Source organism: Varroa destructor, unplaced genomic scaffold (assembly GCF_002443255.2).
Source record: "Varroa destructor unplaced genomic scaffold, Vdes_3.0 BEIS01000007.1, whole genome shotgun sequence".
Taxonomy (NCBI): Eukaryota; Metazoa; Arthropoda; class Arachnida; order Mesostigmata; family Varroidae; genus Varroa; species Varroa destructor.
Window position 1 is genome coordinate 27495578 of NW_019211460.1, and position 18390 is coordinate 27513967.

The 18390-nt window shown below is 39.7% G+C and overlaps 1 long non-coding RNA gene across 2 annotated transcripts; it reads left to right on the forward strand.

Moving 5' to 3' along the window:
* The first annotated feature begins 250 nt into the window (after positions 1–250).
* Positions 251–13403, forward strand: LOC147754523 (uncharacterized). 2 transcript variants are annotated; one of them, XR_015317391.1, is made up of 5 exons: positions 251–871; positions 3373–3423; positions 3771–3838; positions 12099–12252; positions 12692–13403. It is a non-coding gene; the product is annotated as an uncharacterized LOC147754523 (long non-coding RNA). The 2 variants fall into 2 exon arrangements; XR_015317390.1 differs by lacking the exon at positions 3373–3423 and having other exon boundaries at positions 255–871.
* Positions 13404–18390: the final 4987 nt, after the last annotated feature.

Genomic DNA, 18390 nt, shown 5'->3' on the forward strand with positions numbered 1-18390 from the left:
ACTCTCGAATTAGCGCATAAACTATTTCTAGTCGTCACGCAGTTTACAGTAGCTGGAAAAGCACAAGATGTCAGTGGATTTCAAGACTCTGCTGCAGCTTTAAAATTATTCATTTCGTTTACTAGCATTTACATCGTACTGTCAGATGATTTCTCAGAGTGTTTGAAGTTGTCTCCCACAGACCACGATAGTATAAACACCTGGCCTATTATCAAACTATCTACGTTGTTCGATGGCTTTCTATCTCTGCCCAATCGAATATTTACGCATAAGCCTTATTTTCCGTGTTGCCATATTACGGGTAGTGTTTTTCAGCACAGTGTTAATCTAGTTCATGTAGTGTATTTCTGTCTATTTCATAACAGCTTATAAGACGCGTAACAAACAGTTGATGCTTCTCATGATAAGAGGCCAGTGGAAATTTCGTTTTAGCCGAAAAACACATTCGGGCTAGTGGATAGATCAGTAACGCTTCTTCTGACAGACGCTTACATTATCGATAAAATCGTCGGAAAAGAATCAAATATGGTTCATGCTAAAAATCGCTATAAGAAGTTGTGCAGTGGATAAGCCATTTGGCTTTAGCGATGTGAAAGGGAGCCTCAGCTTATTGACAAGATATAGAAAAAAGTAATGTCAAGAATTTGTCCGACCTCGTAACGATGCGCGTTTTCTCAAAAAAAAAAAAAATAACTGCTAAATTCTCAAATTATATACCAGCATCAATAGATACGGATATCGCACCCTCTCTACGAACGTTTGGCCTTCTCGAATTATCTTCTTCTTGCCGATCTGTGACGTCGGCGTGCTAAAGTTTCTCATCAGAGTGTTGAGTTTTATCGAAAAACGAAAACGTTTGAAGAAATATTCCGTAAGTAAGTCCTCTTTTTATTTTATATACCTTTTTTTATATTCTTCTCGTGGCCAAGAGCGAACCGCGTTTGTGTGCGACTGCGTCACTGCGTTATTTCCAATATATACCCTTGTTACACTTTTAGTCGAACTGAAGAATCTGTTTCTTGTTTCTTCATATACTTGGAGGGCACACTTTTTTTGCTATGTACTGTTGTATAACATATACATTTGTTCATATATTTTCAAGAAGGCACTGATAAATAATTTCCCTTATTTACAAACGTTTTGTGTCGTATGCACTTTCTCCATAGCCCACTACTACGCAATAATTACCATTAGAGATGCTTCTAGTGAAGGTTACAGTAACTTTGTTTGCTCGTGCTGAACGCCCAAGTTCACTCTCTTTATGAAGTGACAGACCGTATACGGTGATCTTAGCTGTACCTTCAAGGCCAGGGTAGCTACCAGGGATATTACCACGTCGCGCATGTTTCCGCTAGAAATACCGGGTTCAGTGAAGGGTATTACGGGCTAGCGAAAAAGCAGCAGTGGGAAAAAGCTACGTACATTCACCAAGTTGAAGTATAATTTTTTCCGACGGGCGTAAGAACTGGACCCTGGTAGCTACTGCTTGATCAATGAAGTTTCTCTACATGCTAGTTTTTGCAGATGCCTTCCAAAGCGTCTGCTAGCCGTGCCCACGCGGAGAATTGATTAGAAAATATTGATGCCGAACAATGAAAGAACGTGCGTATAATAAATATAATATTTACCACAAGGTTACGCCTTCGTCCATTTGTAATTTTGTCATGGATGGTGATGATTTCGACTTATTACTGCTCAAGATAGTTTTCAAGCTAATAACAACACTGGGCCATTTCTGAGAAAGAGAACGCTTTCGTATACGTAGATTAGGGGAATGAACCCACTGTGAAGCTATCAGTCGATACGTGGTCGTAGCCCGCTATCTACTGGAAACGAAACAAGTGATAACAAAGTGATCGCCTATCATGTTCGCGAGCGTCTGCACTCTATTACTGCTTTGTAAACAATTCTGATACCAACGAATTGCTAATTTCTGTATACAGATATAAATAACTTTGAGACCTAGGCCCTATCGTCGTGAATTTTCTATACGGTAACGATGTGGAGGCTATGTGAGCTATGACGGGGAATTTGTATAAATCTCGTATGTAAATCATTCGTTTATGATGTTAGCGACGCCGCTCTGTATTTATTTGAGAAAAACTGAAGCTGATCGTATTCAGTTATGAAAATGTCATGATTTTCTAACTTTCTTGGGAAAAGTGATGCAATACATCAGCCTTCTTTAACTCACAAAGTTGAACATTTTATGTTTGTAGCACATTATAGATAATTTTTTTTTTCACACAAATTGCATAGTGTGTCTCGTTGTGTTACGTTACATTGTGTTTGTTGTAGTTTGTGAAGCTTCAAATCATTCGCTAAAACGTGTATACTTACGTATAGGAAAAAAAAAAGAGACATGCTTAGCTAAATTATTTTGTAGGATGATCTTAAAATAGCTTTTCAGTAGAACCACTCCACTTTATGACATCACATAAAAAAGTACAAATAAACGTTTATGTCTAATCTGCAATATAGCTTCGCTAAGTTCTCATAGGTCCTTTTCATTAGTGGGCTAACTGGAATTTGCCTCGGGGCTAACAAGCGATTTATTGACCGTAGAAAAAATCATTTGCGCGCGTAGTAACGCTAACAATGCGCAAATTTTGTTCGCTTATATGTATAAACATAGACATGTATATCAAGCTGTTCCTAATCGGTTATTCAGTATTAGTGGCTAGATAATAAATGAGCTGCTAGTGAATTTAGCAAGTTATTATTATAAAATTATTGATAAATATGCTATAGTTGTCATTAAAATAGTGCGTTGATGTGCTGTCTACCACACAATGTCTTAAGGAAAGCATACACATATGTAGCACGTTATATGCGCCCTAGAATGAATGCGTAAATTAACGTTGCATATATATATATTATATTATATTATATTATATTATATTATATATATATATTATATTTATTTATACAGAAATATAAGCAAACGGTACATCTGCAATAGTTAACTTAGGTAAGCTGAATTATAGGTTATTAAAAACCATGCTTCTACCTCGAACCTAAGCGCCATATTCTTCTATTAGCCAATACCTACTCTCAGCGTGGTTAGGCACATTGGTTATTACCGTTCGCCTTACAAGGGTAAAGCTTATCAATCTAGCCCTTTTCATTCTGACGGTATCAGGTGTTACTGACTCGCTGTGCGTTTCGACTTTTACCCCTTTTTAGTATCGTTCGCTTTTCCTTTCCTGAACTCCCGTTTTCTGTTATTGTTGAGCATTTTTGTCAAAAACCTCATAATCGTTACTTAAGGGGTCCATTATCGTGATTGTTCCTTCTTGTCGTTGCTGGCCAACCGATGTCTCGGGGCGATGAAAGACAAGGGGCTCTTATATTTTTTTTTGTTATTTTAAGGGCCTCCCCCGTGTCAAATTCAAAGGAATAGAGGCGTTGGGAATGACGAAGGTAAGTACGAAATGAGAGCTGACGTTTTTCGGGAATATCGGGGGCGTTATCTATGGTCAACAGGGTCGATTGGCCAAGGTCGCATTGTAGATGGAAGCCATTAAGGTTAAAATAGTCGTTTGCTTAATAAATGCAATGTCGAGGACACGCTACTAGAAAATCAATAGAATATCGGTTGGTTTTCGCTAGTTCCCGATAGAGACAGAAATAAAATTTCATTACAAGACAGTCAAATAGTCGATCGTACGAAGAATGCAATTTGCTTCTAGCGACTTGATTGGTCAAGGTGGTACTTGATGTCCCCGAAATGTTAGTTTAGTAACTGTTTTCATTTATTCTATCCACAGGTAAATTGCTTTATGAGGCGTACCCTACCGGGGGAACATGGATCGAACTTCGGGAGAATTAGATGAAGGTTTACAGAATTATACCATAGGATAACTCGTACACTACCCCAGAATATAATCAAAAAAAAAAAAAAAAAAATATATATATATATATATATATATATATATTTATTTCCTACTGAATGGTTCTATTATGCTCGGAAACGATTCAGAATAGTCATTAGGACGACATTTGTAACCGGTGAAAGATTATGTTTGCAGCTCCCAGCATATATTATAGTTAATTTAATGAATTTTTAGAGCCTATATTTCAACTCCAATAATGTCGAAGTCTCAAATTGAAACTCCATCGAAAATCTCACATATAAAATGTAATAGGTGGGCGATCGAACGACGTTTCAGCGCTTTCTTCACTATTTGGTCCACACCTTTTCGGATCTATTAGAATTTTCACTTCACAATATATTAGATAATTATTGCAGTTTCCGGTGTAGCAAATCTTTGAAGTTAAAAAGTGTGAAGAGTGTTTTTTTGCGGAGGAAAGTCACCTTTACCTCACGCATCCCACGTGCACTGGCCTCACCTTTAACTTAACGCTCAACGGTAGAAATAAAGTTGCTCAACAGAGCCTGCGGCTCAGCTAACCCGTGGCCAGCTGGCCCGTTTCTTCATCTTTTCTGGCTCGCGATGAGGATCAGCTGTTTCTTAAACCTCATGGCGTCCATCGGCATTTCCACTCGCTTTCTGTTTTCCTTTCGCTACAAGTTATGAATCAGCCAAGCTATGACTGTGCCGTGCTACTGCCTATCCATCGCGGTCTTACGGTTTAGTTAGTTCAGGCAGTTCCGAGTCCTGGGAGGGAGAATTCGAAGCAAAGATACGGAGGGAGGTCGGACGGCAACGAGATAAACAAGCAAAACGTCGGAGATGTCGGTTGGCGACAATGACTGGTTTCCATCTCCATGTTGGCCGCAATGCTTGTGTTACTACTAATGGGAGCCGAGGATGGCTTCGTGAGGATACATCGCTGTATTGTCCTTTGGACTATTGTCACTACGATTGAAAAGACACGCCAACGCCTTCCTTTGCATTGTGAGAAATATCATTGAGTTGTTGCCCGTTGGCCTCTGCTTGTTACGCTGCTGCTGCTGCTCTAACGAACATGGATACGATCAGACAATCTTTTCTTTCATGAAGGTAGCATTTGCTGGACTCGTGCGACCTAAACTACAGTGATAGATCTATACAGTTGTGGCGTCGCTGCTAGTGGTACCGCCTCGAAGGCCACCATTGCCGCGGCAATGTCATTGCCAATTTTGGGGACGCCAGCTGCTCTGCGAGAACCCCGTCCGTCGTCAAATGGCTGTTCGTTCGAAAAAAATAGAGCGAGCGACAGAGATGACAAAGAAGAAGAATAAATATAGCATTAAAAAATCGCTAGCAGAGTACAGACAGGCAAGCACAAGGTTTTGGGAGGTTGCGTTCGAGAATTGGCAATAACAAAAGCCAGAGACTAAAGAGCATATACTACGTATTGTTCAGAGTGTACGGCGGCAAATAGCAACGTAAACTTGTTTAAAGCCTTAATAAGAAGATATAAGCTGTAATGGTCTGTTTCCGTTTTACGATGCAAAAGTTCGCGAACTTCATTTTTCTCTTCGCTATTATAGCCGTTATAGCAAATAGGTGGCGTATAGTGACTGAAATTTCTACACGGTTATAAATATTTGTGGTCATGTATATTTAGTGACCGTTTTTGCATATTGGATTGTTGGAACCCTTAAGCTTAGTTACTAGCGACGAACATAAACGTGTGTAACTCGAATCCAGTAATGACTTGTCAAACGTAGTATTAATGAACACGCGAGCGTTAACGAGTGCGGCAGGCAGCAAATGCACGAGGCGAGACATAAAGCCGACACCAACGAAATGAACGCAAATTTCCCCATAGACAACAAAGACTTTTGATACTTCCCGAACATTCTATTTTTCGGGTTCTATTTCGCTTTCCGACATCCTATTTCCATTCAAAAGGCGCCTGCCTAACGTAATCCGCCCATCCCTACTCCCACTGGGAAGGTGGTTGCTTTTTTGTCGACACGCGTTGCTAAACGCCGTCTAATGCACAATGAACTTCTCTTGCGCACACAAAGGATTTCACGGTAACGTCATGATTGTCGCTGTCGACATAAAAATGCCGACAACGACGGTTACGTCGTATGGCGAATGGATAAATATCGGATACCTATTTATACTGTTGGCAAAAAGATGATGGCAAATAAGAGGGGGGTATATAGTAAAAGCAGTTCGTATACGTATTCGCCGCAAGCGAAGATTCGAGCCCAGTGTTTCTATTGCTCGAATTCAATTGCATGCAGCGAAACTGCCGAGCACAAGCTATGAGTAGAAGTTATCTATAGTACAATACATCGTAATGTTACCTCATGTTAGGCAGGTTACATATTGGTGTTTGAGCTTAATAGATAAAAACGGAAATGCCGGTTGAACACAGTCGCTTCAGAACACATAATATATGGACTTAACGATAATTATATGGACTAAACACGTTGTAGGCACACGCGTGTGCAGGGACCTTTAGAACTTAGGAAATAATTTGCGTTCAAAACCTAAAGAACATATGTCTAATAAAAACGATTTAGTAAAGCCTCAGCCACTGCGACCAGACCCGTCAGTGTGTCTATATGGCATCTATTGTCATTAAGAGAAGAAACAGCTACGTAACTTCATTGGCTTAAAACCTATTTAGTTGAAACTAGACAGGGGCGAAGCCGCTTCATACCTGTTGCGCTCCATTCGTCAAGTTAATTACCTAAGCGCGAGCAAATTAACGCTGAAATATTCTTCTCCTTTTTTTATAAAAAGCAATTTAAAAATAGTTGCAACCTACTGTACAGGCTTCAAACAAAAAATTGAAGCTATTATGGGAACGGCTACCTCCTATCTGCGTCGACCGATGCTCCTTTTTTTTGCGGCTTCTCTAACTCAATTACCGATCACTAAGCGTAAAGCTCATACGTTTCATTGCTTACGATGTTGCTTACGTGTTATTATTGTTGTTAATGCTGGGAGTAACGGGGAACGCGGGTAAAGCGGTTAGAAGCATTAAGTAAACGAGCTGTACTATTCCCCAAGCCTCAACTCCTATGCTCGAGCTCTGCTGACTCCACAGGATATTGTCGACGCTTCGTCAGTCAATTTTTAGTCGGAATCGCCGACCAGCGCCTCTCAGTTGAGGTGCGCAGGAAACAACAAAGACTGTCCCTCAAAGCGAACATCAAGTAAGAAAGGATGAACCTGCCAGGGGTAACAAGGGCCCTATTGGGATATAAAGTTTGCTGACTCATAAGCCTATTTGTGGCCTCACAAAATCAAAAATTACTTCTGGCAACACTCTTTATTATAGTGGCCACTAAAGCCATAGATTAGAAATAGGATAAGGTTATGTGACCCGTCCAGAACAGAATCAAGACTTAAAATTCTTCTACAAAAACGGAAAACAGAAGGTTGATTGTTGGAAAGAGGCGGAGTTCTCTATCATATTTTGCACAAAAGTTTCAAGTTTCGCCTTGAGTGTTATGCTTTCGAGGACGACTCTTGTGTACAAGCATAAAGTACATGATCGATGGAGGTAACAAACTTTGTTTGCCATAACCATAAATATGTTAGCGGGCCGTCATTGCAAGTGCTACTGTCGTTTACCAGCATCGAGTAATAGTTTTACCATCTGACTCATATAGAGACCATCAGCCGTCCCAGATAAGTGGCAAATTCACCGCTCATCAGCCTTGATTTGATTAAATTGACGATTGCGTAACTTTGGCTTACACGTAGATAGGAACATGTGAGATAACATATATTATTCTATGTAATTGATATATTTTTTTGAAGTTTTAAATGTTTGATCCAAGCTGGGCATGACCCTCAATCAAGATCTACCTCTCAAAATTTACTAACCAATTTTCAGTAGCGGCAATAAGTGGCTTGGTCTTGAGATATGCCCTACGCACAGAAAATTCGAAGAATTCTTATCTGAACTATTTAATGGGCAGAAGGTTTTTTTTAGACAAGATTTCTAAGTTATCAGTAAGCCAAATTTGCACTGAATGGCTATTGTAAGCAGATGTTTGTTTTGCTGAAGGACACTTTTTTTCTTGCTACGATTTCAGCAGCGCTTATAGAACGAACCGAAGATAGACATATAAAAAAAATGTTGTTTTTTTAAAGAAAGTGCAATGGCGTGTTATCCTATCACCAGACATAATATTTAAAGCGTGAAGACTGACAGGAAAGTTTGTTCTACTTCAGTCTAAAGACCCGTCGCGGGGATTGCCATTGTAGGGGAGCGAGTGGGCGAGTTCTGACTGATAAAGACCTTATCATCGAAGGAGAACTAAGCGGCTCTATGCTTAAAAAAATTAAGTACCAGATGAAAAAAATATGAAATTCTTTGCTTTAACACTCCTAGAGGTCATTTATGTAACTCCTATGTTATATGTGTCGATACTGTCGCTAAGTGCCATTCAGTACTTCAGACGGCTAGCTTTTAGCACACACGCGTTTCCGACCTAAACTATTTAAAAAGTTCTTATGTCCAATAAAAAGGGCAACGTAAAACTGCAGCGTCACGGAGATATGCAGCGTATGCCTAAGCTCGTGGAGAACTCTCGGGCGAGCGATGGTCTTTCTCTGTTACAGCATTGCAATGCCCGGATCACTGGAAATGCATGCTTGGACCTTTCTCATAAGTTGTTGGTGTTCCTAGTTTTAATTTTTTCGTTATTCTTCTACATCGGTATGTAAAAGCTTAGGCAGAGCTCTTCGGAAGGCATATGGAAATCAGATTGGATGACTACATCGTCGATTGTATTTAACCAATAATACGATCTCGAACATCGTGTCAGTCAACAGAGCCTTCCTTCCGGTTGTACCTAAAAGGCGATCTGCCTATTATATAGATGGCGAAGTCGACAGGAAAAGCACTCTACAGCAATGAGCACATCGACGCAATGAACCTTTCAATTGAAATCTTTCTAGATTTAACTCGCGTGTTCCGTAGAGCTTTACTACTTGTACACGACATTTAAAAATAGTTTATTCAATAACGAATTGCATGTTTCACTGTAGAATATAAAAGATTTTGTGGCGCTTTACACCACTTCAGCTTTTGAAAAAGCCATTGGAAATTGAGATATAGCATATATGTATTACGGTTTATTTCGGAGAATATCTAGGCACTTGATTGCATGTTGCACGTGGATACACTGTTATGGAAAGGACGATCAAGAGATAACAGGGCACGTTAAAAATAGGGCGTTTAGCATACAGCGACTACTAGCAGTACCTTTTTAGGGAAGAACTGTCTTGCATATGGCTAAAACTATACCTGAAACTGAAAAGCTTGCAAGATGCTTGGTGCTGCAGAATCCTATAAGTCAAATATTATTTTGGCTTCCCATCATCGCTTACTACAAGACGCATAAAACTGGGAGGCTGGTTATATATGGCAAACAAATCGGCACCCCAGCTGTGTTTTTAATCTCGTTAGCATTACCATCTTGCGATGGTGCCTATTTTGCTACAGTGAATCTTCCAGTATCCCGGTTGGCGGCGTAGCTTGATAGGCTTTTGTTTATCCTGTTACTGCAATCTATCATCGGCTTGCTTGAGCGATCCTAAGACTGTGCCGCTCATCAGAATTTCCCGCCCGTACCGACACTGATGGCAACCGCCGTATGAAAGGAAGACAACAAACAAAATATGTAAGATGGGGCAATCTCAGACTAAAGGACCTCAACCTGGCCTGCGGTAGCAAATGATGCCGCTAATAACATTCACACAGCGAGTCTTCGTTACTTCAAACACAGCGCCACAACGCCAGCAGTTAGCTTTAATAGGCCAGAGTCTTCGAGTATTATGTAGTAGTGCTAATGCGTAGTTTCAATAGGCTGTTGTGTTAGTTACCTCGTTATAACAACGCGAAGAGTCTCTATAGTGCTGCGTGCTTATAAAGCGTACTCTAAATCCATATTTGTTTCCCCATAGCCGCCTTTACCTCTGCATTGAGAAGGTTAGTTACGTCTTGATGAAGGCATATGCATCATGTTCACGAGACAATAAAACCTAATACAGCCCCAGGCTGTTGCATTGCTCATTTTGTTGGCCCCCTTCGTTACCTTGATTGCGTAGTATATTGCACGCGGTCACGCCACTCCCAGTATTTACCTAATGGAAGTGCACAAATTGAGGACAGAGTTGGGAACGAGGGGCAAACTATAGGGATTACATAGATTGGCCTTAATGTGTAGTATTGTCGCGGTCTGCTCAAAATGTAAACAGAAAACGTTTGTTATTGCGTTTGCAGCTGAGTCATTGTTAGACCTGTATAATATAACCTGTTCATTTATAGTATCAGCATCGCTGACCGCCGTTTGAGTTATATACTGACGTGATGGGGACTAGCATTAGATAAGTGTATTCCATAATAATTCGCTTGATATTACTGGAAAAACATTTGAAGAACATGCGCCTACTGGTCTCGAAAAGAAAAAGCTGATAAATTTTGTGACGATTTCAAGCTCAGCCTACCGTTTAGGACAAAGCAAACATTTTCATTTCGTGTGTCAGTCAAGCCATATCTTTCTATCTGGCGTTGCTGAACGGCGAAAACAAAAATATATATTTTTGAATATATCGATATCAATCCAGATGGCAATTTTCTCCGCATCAAGTTAATCTCCATACTTATTACTATGATTCTATTATTATTATTATAAGATTAGTTGCATGTACTTAATAGTTTTGCAGTTAGGTTGAAACTACATTAAATGTTAGCGGTACTGCGCTGCCTCTCCAATTAATGGTAATATCATGTCGTAAAAAAGAACTTACGAAGCACCAAAATAATGTTCATATACTAATTTTCATTAAAGAATTTATTTGTTTGCTTTAAACACAGTCTATTACGAGTTTCGGATTATCAAAACTACATTCGACCGAAATTTAAAAAATAACTCATCTTCATCATTGTATTTCCTCATTGAACCAATACGCAGTCAATAACAAGGCTTTTTGGTGTCATGCACTATTTGCGATTGCTCTGAGCTATTAAGCGAAGATAACCTAGTGCTACTATATTACCTGCGTTATGATCTGAGATGCGGGGTTCGGTAATGGGTTTGGAAGTCCCAAGTTTGGAAGGTATGAGTCACACTCATCGTCTCATAACGGCCCTCTTTTATGAAGTTCAATGTGTGCGCCAAGACAAAGGGCAGTCTGGCAGCTGTCTATAGGAAGCTCGTTTTGCGTCAAGCACCCTAAGTAGAAGGTCAATTTCTTAAAGATTGCGTTCTGCTTCGGCACGCACGAGCCTAGTGAAATAGCTGATATCTCTGACCATTTGCGTTTCGCTAAATTACTTCTACAGATGGCTAATTCGACATTTTGCTAACTGAAATGGACGTCTGATCGACATTCAGTAAAAAAGCGCAGTCGTTTTGTTTCGCTCGTTTTCGATTACTCACCATAATATAGAATATTCTTGACAACCCCATCTTAACAGTAAAAACAGACGTGATAAATATAGTTTTTGTTTTCTTCGACAAAATGGGTTGAAAATTATTTGAAAGGAAAAAATCTAAGGGAAGCATAGGGAATCTTCTACCCTAGCGGACCTTACGGGCTTCTAAATCGAAGCCGTGACTATCATACGACCGCGACCTGACGTTAACTAATATCTGTCGAAACCTATTGAAATGTTTATTTCGTAACTAACCAGAGATATCAACGTATGCATATTAAACATGTGCTTGGCCTAGCCGATACTTGACTTGGCCTGCAAATACCATTCTACATAAATGTCAATTTTCAGCGGTAAGATTAATATCAACGTATATTTTTCACAACACCTTAACTCTGTTAGCATTTAGAAATGGCCAACTGTTAATTTAGTTAGTTTATTAGCTAGTTAATAAAAATCGTAAGCTTTACATTTTGAAGGTCGCGATATAAAATTTCCCAAAGTGTTCGTCAGGCTGGAAATGCAACTTTGAAATTTTGAAAAAAAATACTCAAATTCGCTATGGTAGAATAGCATACTGATGTGTTAAATGTATTTTTTTTTTATAATAAGATGATAACGTACACGACTATACGCATATACTAGGCGCGAGGCCAACACTCTTTTCAGCTTCTGAATCAAGAAACAGTGCTTTTGCTACATTGCTCTGTCATTTAAACTGTTTTTTTTTTGCTATAGTAAATCGTTTCAAAGATTTCATAAAAATTTACTTTTTTCGTTCTTCTCTCTAGGTAACAGTTGTACTACGAACATACATCCAGCTACGAGCATGAGCGATTCTACGGCGGGCGGCATCCATCGGCAACAATACTGTGTAGTTTGTTAAGTGGAAACTAACAAAAATGTTTTACTTGCTCATGCCATCCGGCGTGAGACATCGCTCAGGTAATCTCGTTAGAGATTTTTAAATTCGTGTCCAGCCCAATAATAATAACAACTATTATTATTAGTTATCGAATATTCTAGATCTTTTGCTATGCTCACTTCTATCCCGATTCTAGAACCAATTTACTATATCTTCGTATATTTACATGCGCAGCACAGCTTGCTCCTCACAACTGTTGCGTCTTGCCCGGGGCAAGTTCACTCCCGAAGCTGAGTAGTATTTGCCTACTTTAAAATTGCTGACAATAATAGGATTACGTATGAGCGCGACGGTGGTAAGCGAGCTTCTTTTCGTTGACATGCGGACGTGGAGTAAGTGCTTTGAAGTTCGTAGCTCACGAAATAACCAATTTTAGGCACTCACAGATTCACGAGTTTCACAGAAGCTTGCATCGTTTTGCTTGTTTGTTAAATCTTTGCTACTCTATCTTATTTACAGTGTGTATTTGGGCATCTTTTTGCTGCAGCTCAATCAAAAGTCGCTTGGTTCTTAGTCGACTTTTAGCTTGCGGTGTCTCGTGATCCGGGCTTTATTATGTTACTACCTTGACACACTGTTACGGCGGTAGTGAAGCAGGCGCGGCTGGCATTTATGGCGTCCATACGAGTCGTTCTGGTGTGACTGACGTGTTCACAGAAGACATTCAGCATTTGTTGCTCTTGGGGCCGGATCGGATTCAGTAAAAGAGGTTAAGGTGGACTAAAATTTGCAGAAAGCTTTAAATCAAAAGTTGGATCCTGATTGTACGCACTACGTGACATAATTCCAACACAATAACATGACAGCTTAGTAATTCTGGTGGTATGATTCCGATAACTCGAATTTCAATGAAGTAAGAAACAAAGCTCGCTAGATAGGATTAAAGATAAAAACGATGGAGAAAGATTAAAATGCGCATGGGAGTACATAAGCGACCGCTTAGCGCTGGCCAACATTCAACGTATCCTTACTCTATTGTTATATAATCTATTATACAAGGACTAGTAACAAGAAGATAACTAAGAGCAAATGTTTATTTCGTAATTAACCAGAGACGTTGTCAACGTATGCATGCTATACATGTGTTTGGATTAGCCGGTCCTTGATTTGATCTGAACGAAACAAAAAATAAATGAATTATTCGACAAAAAACCTATAAAAACAACACAAACTGTTTTATCTTATAACACACTAGGCGCATAACGACACGAAATTATGTGCATCTATTACTTGGCATTTTTCAGTTCGATAAAAAAAAATTAATAAATGAAGAAGACGTTACTTAGATAACGATAATTGAATCGACAAAAATACTATTATTCTAACGTTTAACGGTGAACGTAGAACGCAAATTTGTAGCCTTCGGTTTTCCCAGAAAACCGATTTTGGCCGTGTCTTTAAACTCATGATACGACACCTCGACTATTTCCGTCACCATTTCCTTGACTTGAACGGCCCTTGCTCGTTAGGAAGCTGACCCTACAGTTTTCCTTATAACCTGTGTGGCATAGTGGCCTCAGCAGCAGTAACGGGAGTATTTCTACGTGGTCGCGCAGACAGCTTTTTAAAGTAACACATAATTAAATATCTGCTAGCTTTCGCTTAGGATAGAAGTATATACCTAGATTACGGCGAGACTGGGCACTGGCGGAGTAGGGTCTGCGCATGCAATTTGAAAATTAGCCAGAATATCGCGTACAGCCGCCATTGTTGCTGTTATCAGCGCTGGTGATAGCGGTGCAGATCTTTCCAGCGGCTATTACGTATGGACGCAGAGGTGTGGTAGCGGCACTCTGACAACAAAATGTCTAGAAAAAAATGTGCCTGCAAACGAATCGAACATAGGTCGACTATATATCAGAAAAACAAGCAAGATCATGGAGAACACCAAAATTGAGACTGACTTAAAATTGAAGTATGTTTCGCCTACGATAATGAGAAACGATACGTCGATTACATATGTTGACGGCCATGAGATATTCACTGAAATTTTCCGTCGAGAAAGATAGGTATTATAGCTAAATATTATTTCAAACTATTGGCGAAATTATACTACAGGGTATTGGACGATGAGTAAGTATGTCATGTAATATAAAACTATTACTATCGATAATAAAGTTATACAGAGTATATCGGATGTGTGCTTTTGGAGCTTTTCGATACGAACTAAAAACACGCCTATACGGTAACCTAAGAGTATATAGGACAAAAATGCAAGAAGCTCCTTTAACGCTTACTGTAAAATTGAATAGTTTGTTTATGCAACTATGCAGTTTCAATTTCCAGCCCACGAAATATAACATTTAAGAAATGCTGAACTCTTTGTATAGTTTATCACAGGGTCACGCGCTATCAAAGATCTGAGTTACCAAGTGTTCTTGGTGCCAACATAAATGTGTTACTCAATTTCAAATGGTATGTAGGTTTGTTGCATGGCAGCAAATAAAAATGGGCGGGCTTCTTAATAGCATGAATATAAGGTTCGTCTTCTTGCAAACACGATAGAATCGTCACTAGAAGAATTAGGTATAGTTGGGTAACACACGTTTCATAAAGCTTCAATAGGAACCAGCTTAGTCGGTTTTTAAGCGATAATAACTATATTCTATTCGAAAACGGTTTCTACATCTGAAGTTGCCGAAAAATCTCATTGATCGAATTGCTGATGAAGACGACCGATGTTGTTACACTTCAAATGTGCCAGTATTCGTAGATATCAGCGCACTAATTATACGTGTTTTTAACTCAACTCACATATTGAAAGTGACAGATATAAATATTGGATATAACAATAACCGTTCTTTAACAGACCCAGTCTTACAAAATCAAAGACAAATCTACAATCAGCGCGTTTCTGTGGTGGCGTCGTAGGATAGACAAGACCGTACTTGGCTTGGTAAAACCGGACTGTGTGGGACGAACGGAGCGGAGAGCCCGGAGTTTACGCTGCAGAAAAAAAGTGGATCGAGCTGATAAAGCGTCGAATCACAAGAGGCTCAATTAGCGCGGAAGGTCGAGAGGTACCTTAGAAAGGCCACACTAAGATGGTATGATCACGAAGTGGACGAGATTATTGCTTTCTTCAACCTCGTTAGACATCGCAAAGCGATGTTTGTAAAGTTCGTGCAGGCTAAACGAGCATTACTTAATGAAGTGGAGTTAAAGGTCGATTTTAGGGCGTTTCTAGCGAATATACGTCGAGCGGCTGAATCTGTCCCTTTTGCTAATTTTATCACAGCAGCTCGGGTTTATTTATATGCAGAATCAATCTGTGTAGTCCAGAACGACTTGCTGGAGAAACCCGGCGCGTCAAAGAGGTTGCACTCTTAGCCTGACAAGATAGTGCAGTTGATCTCACGAATGGATCGTTGGCATCCTAGGATGCGGTGACGACCGAAACGATTTCCAGCTGTTGCGTTGGATATGTGACAACGGAACAAACTGATCCATCGTTAACAATCCGACCTTCGTTTGGTCACGACACTCAGCCCGCAATAACATCATACAAATGGTACATTCTCGCCAGTCGCCGATAATAAGTGTTCTCACGGTAAGTTGAAGTCGACTGGTTAATGCTTGTCGGTTTGGAGCGCAGGGGCTTCTTATTGTGTTTCCGCGGCTGAGCTGTTGATGTTCTTAAGCATGCATAGACCTCGTCGAAGCATTTCGTAAACTGTTCGCGATTCAAAAGCACAGCATTGTAGGAAGGAAGTAATCTGGCTTTCGGAATTCAGGATTACTTCGTCGATTAAACAAACTACTGACAGTAATGAAGATACGTTTGTGGAACGCCTACGGAACTTGCTATCGAGGCGGCGGCCGCGCGAGGGCGGCATTCGTCCTGTCGCATTGGCTGAGTGAAACCAACTGATGTAGATACTTGATTTTACGACAAATGGTTTCTGAGCATTTAGAGCTTAGCGTAGGCTTCGATATAGCTAGTTCTGCCCAATTCAGCCAATTGGCTCGGTGCAGTGAGTGATGATTATTATAGTACAAACCACTTTTTTCCCATCTAAAATTAGAATTTTTAAATTTTGCGCGCATCGTTTCACGATCACAAAGAGCACACACTACATAAATGAAAAGTGAAAAAACCTAACTAATGACATAACATGACTTGTGAGCACAAAGTATAGGTAAGCAGCTTTTGTTGATATTTGGAAAACAAACCCTTAGATGTTGTTTTCTGTTTCTTTTGAGTAAATTAACAATCCTATCATGCACGTGTCAGATCTATTAGTCCAATATTACCTATTGCAATTCTGTTGGATTGTTATATAGTTGAATACGTGAGAATTTCAAAATTAGCACTTTAAGTAAGTTAACATACGTGTTCTGCCACTATATTGGCTTGTAAGGCTAACTTTCTAATAATATATAATTTATATATTCTAATATAAATATAAAGCTGCCTTAGCTTGGCCATACAACACAGACACATGTGTTACTCTTTCGAACAAAAATAGTGTATTTGATTTTTATAGAATGTATAGTCTAATCACACGTTATCTAGCGTTATACAGCACATCATTCACCACATATTTGGAGACATAATAATAATTTTATTAGGGGATACATAAAACGTCGGTAGTTATCTACTAAATATTTTTGCGTATTATGTGCATTACACCGGTTGGCTTGTCCAGCGAGATCGAATAAGATTATACATGGCTGCGGTAGGTCGAGAAAAATCGTGGCAAGGTCCGGAGCAGAGAGAGGATATTGATCATCTGGCAAACCTCTCGCTGTTGTTTCAAGCGGATGCTACTGCTGCTGCTTTTGCTACTGCAACGTCGATGGCGATCGCGACGACTGTTCTAAAATATTCGGTACCCTATTTTGCCCTTAAGGGATTTTTTTTGGCAGTAGCAACGTGCCCTTTTGCGTTCATTCCAATACAGTTCCCCACTTAAGACTCCAAATGAGCGGAGCCCTTCCAGCTTATTCCACCAAGCGTAATTGTATTGCCCACCGACTTTCGCGCTGTGACTGTGGTTGAAATCCTTCTAGCTGTCAAATACCTAGGCGCAATGGTAACACTACCGGTTACCAGAGTTCGAGAGAATCCACAGGACGCAGTTGTTGGAAGCAGGGCCGTCGCACCCTTAGCCTATACACTTTTCGCAATACAATAAGACTACAATAATTTGCCTATTTTTCTACGTATCAAGCAACGGATGGACGAAAAGAAGATCACAAAGAGGCTGTAGCACAGATGGTTTGATGGCCACCCCTTCCGTCAGGACAGTTGGCTACCCTCGATGGTTTTTAATAAAGGCTTTTATCGAGGGGAAGCTGTTGCTGCAGGTTGCATTAGCTTTAGCTAAAGATGTTCCTGTCAGTAAGAGAACGAACGACACAGGTCACAGTAAGAATATGCGCCAATAAATCGACCTTTTTACGTATGACAAAATGAAACATTTTAGATTACGTCCCTAAGTACCAAGAATGGTAGTTACGGGGAAACCATTTTCTACTGACATGGTTGCTTTAACAGAGAGAGTGCAGAAACGCGTAATCCGAAAAGACTTCCACGTTTGACGTCGGCTCGAAATTCGAAGGATTGCAGCTTTGTGAACACGTTCTAATTTGACTCTTTTCTTTCGCCTCCACATTTTACAGTAACTGACTTTCCAGCTAAAGTTAGTTGGGAAAGATCTTGTCTTCACACAAGGAAAATATTTCGTGTACTATATGTTTTGCGGCTTGTATTTCGGTCTAGCTTCAAAAAGTACCTACAATATAGTTTAGTAAAAAGCAAATCGTAAGAGATTCGTCAGACGCTAGACTATTGTCTCTATAGAATATAGAATGAGCGATTTCAAATGAGCTAAAACGTCTGATTGAATGCCTAACGGCAATAGAAAATAAATAACATTTGGGAAAAAAGACGAAATATTACTTTGACAATTTTTTTGTCCACGGCAACAGAAATACAGTAAATGTACGCCGGAAGAGAGATATATCCAATTGGAAAACAAATACATGCAAATGGTGGCCTAACTGTTAGCTACAAATGTGTTTTACGTAGTAAAAGTAGTTTCTTGACTTGAAAACGGTTCATCTCACTGTTGAAATCATATTCCAATAGAAAAAAGTGCATTTTCGACACCTACTTTACATCGTTCTTGCTTTCCGGTTAAAATTATTATCTT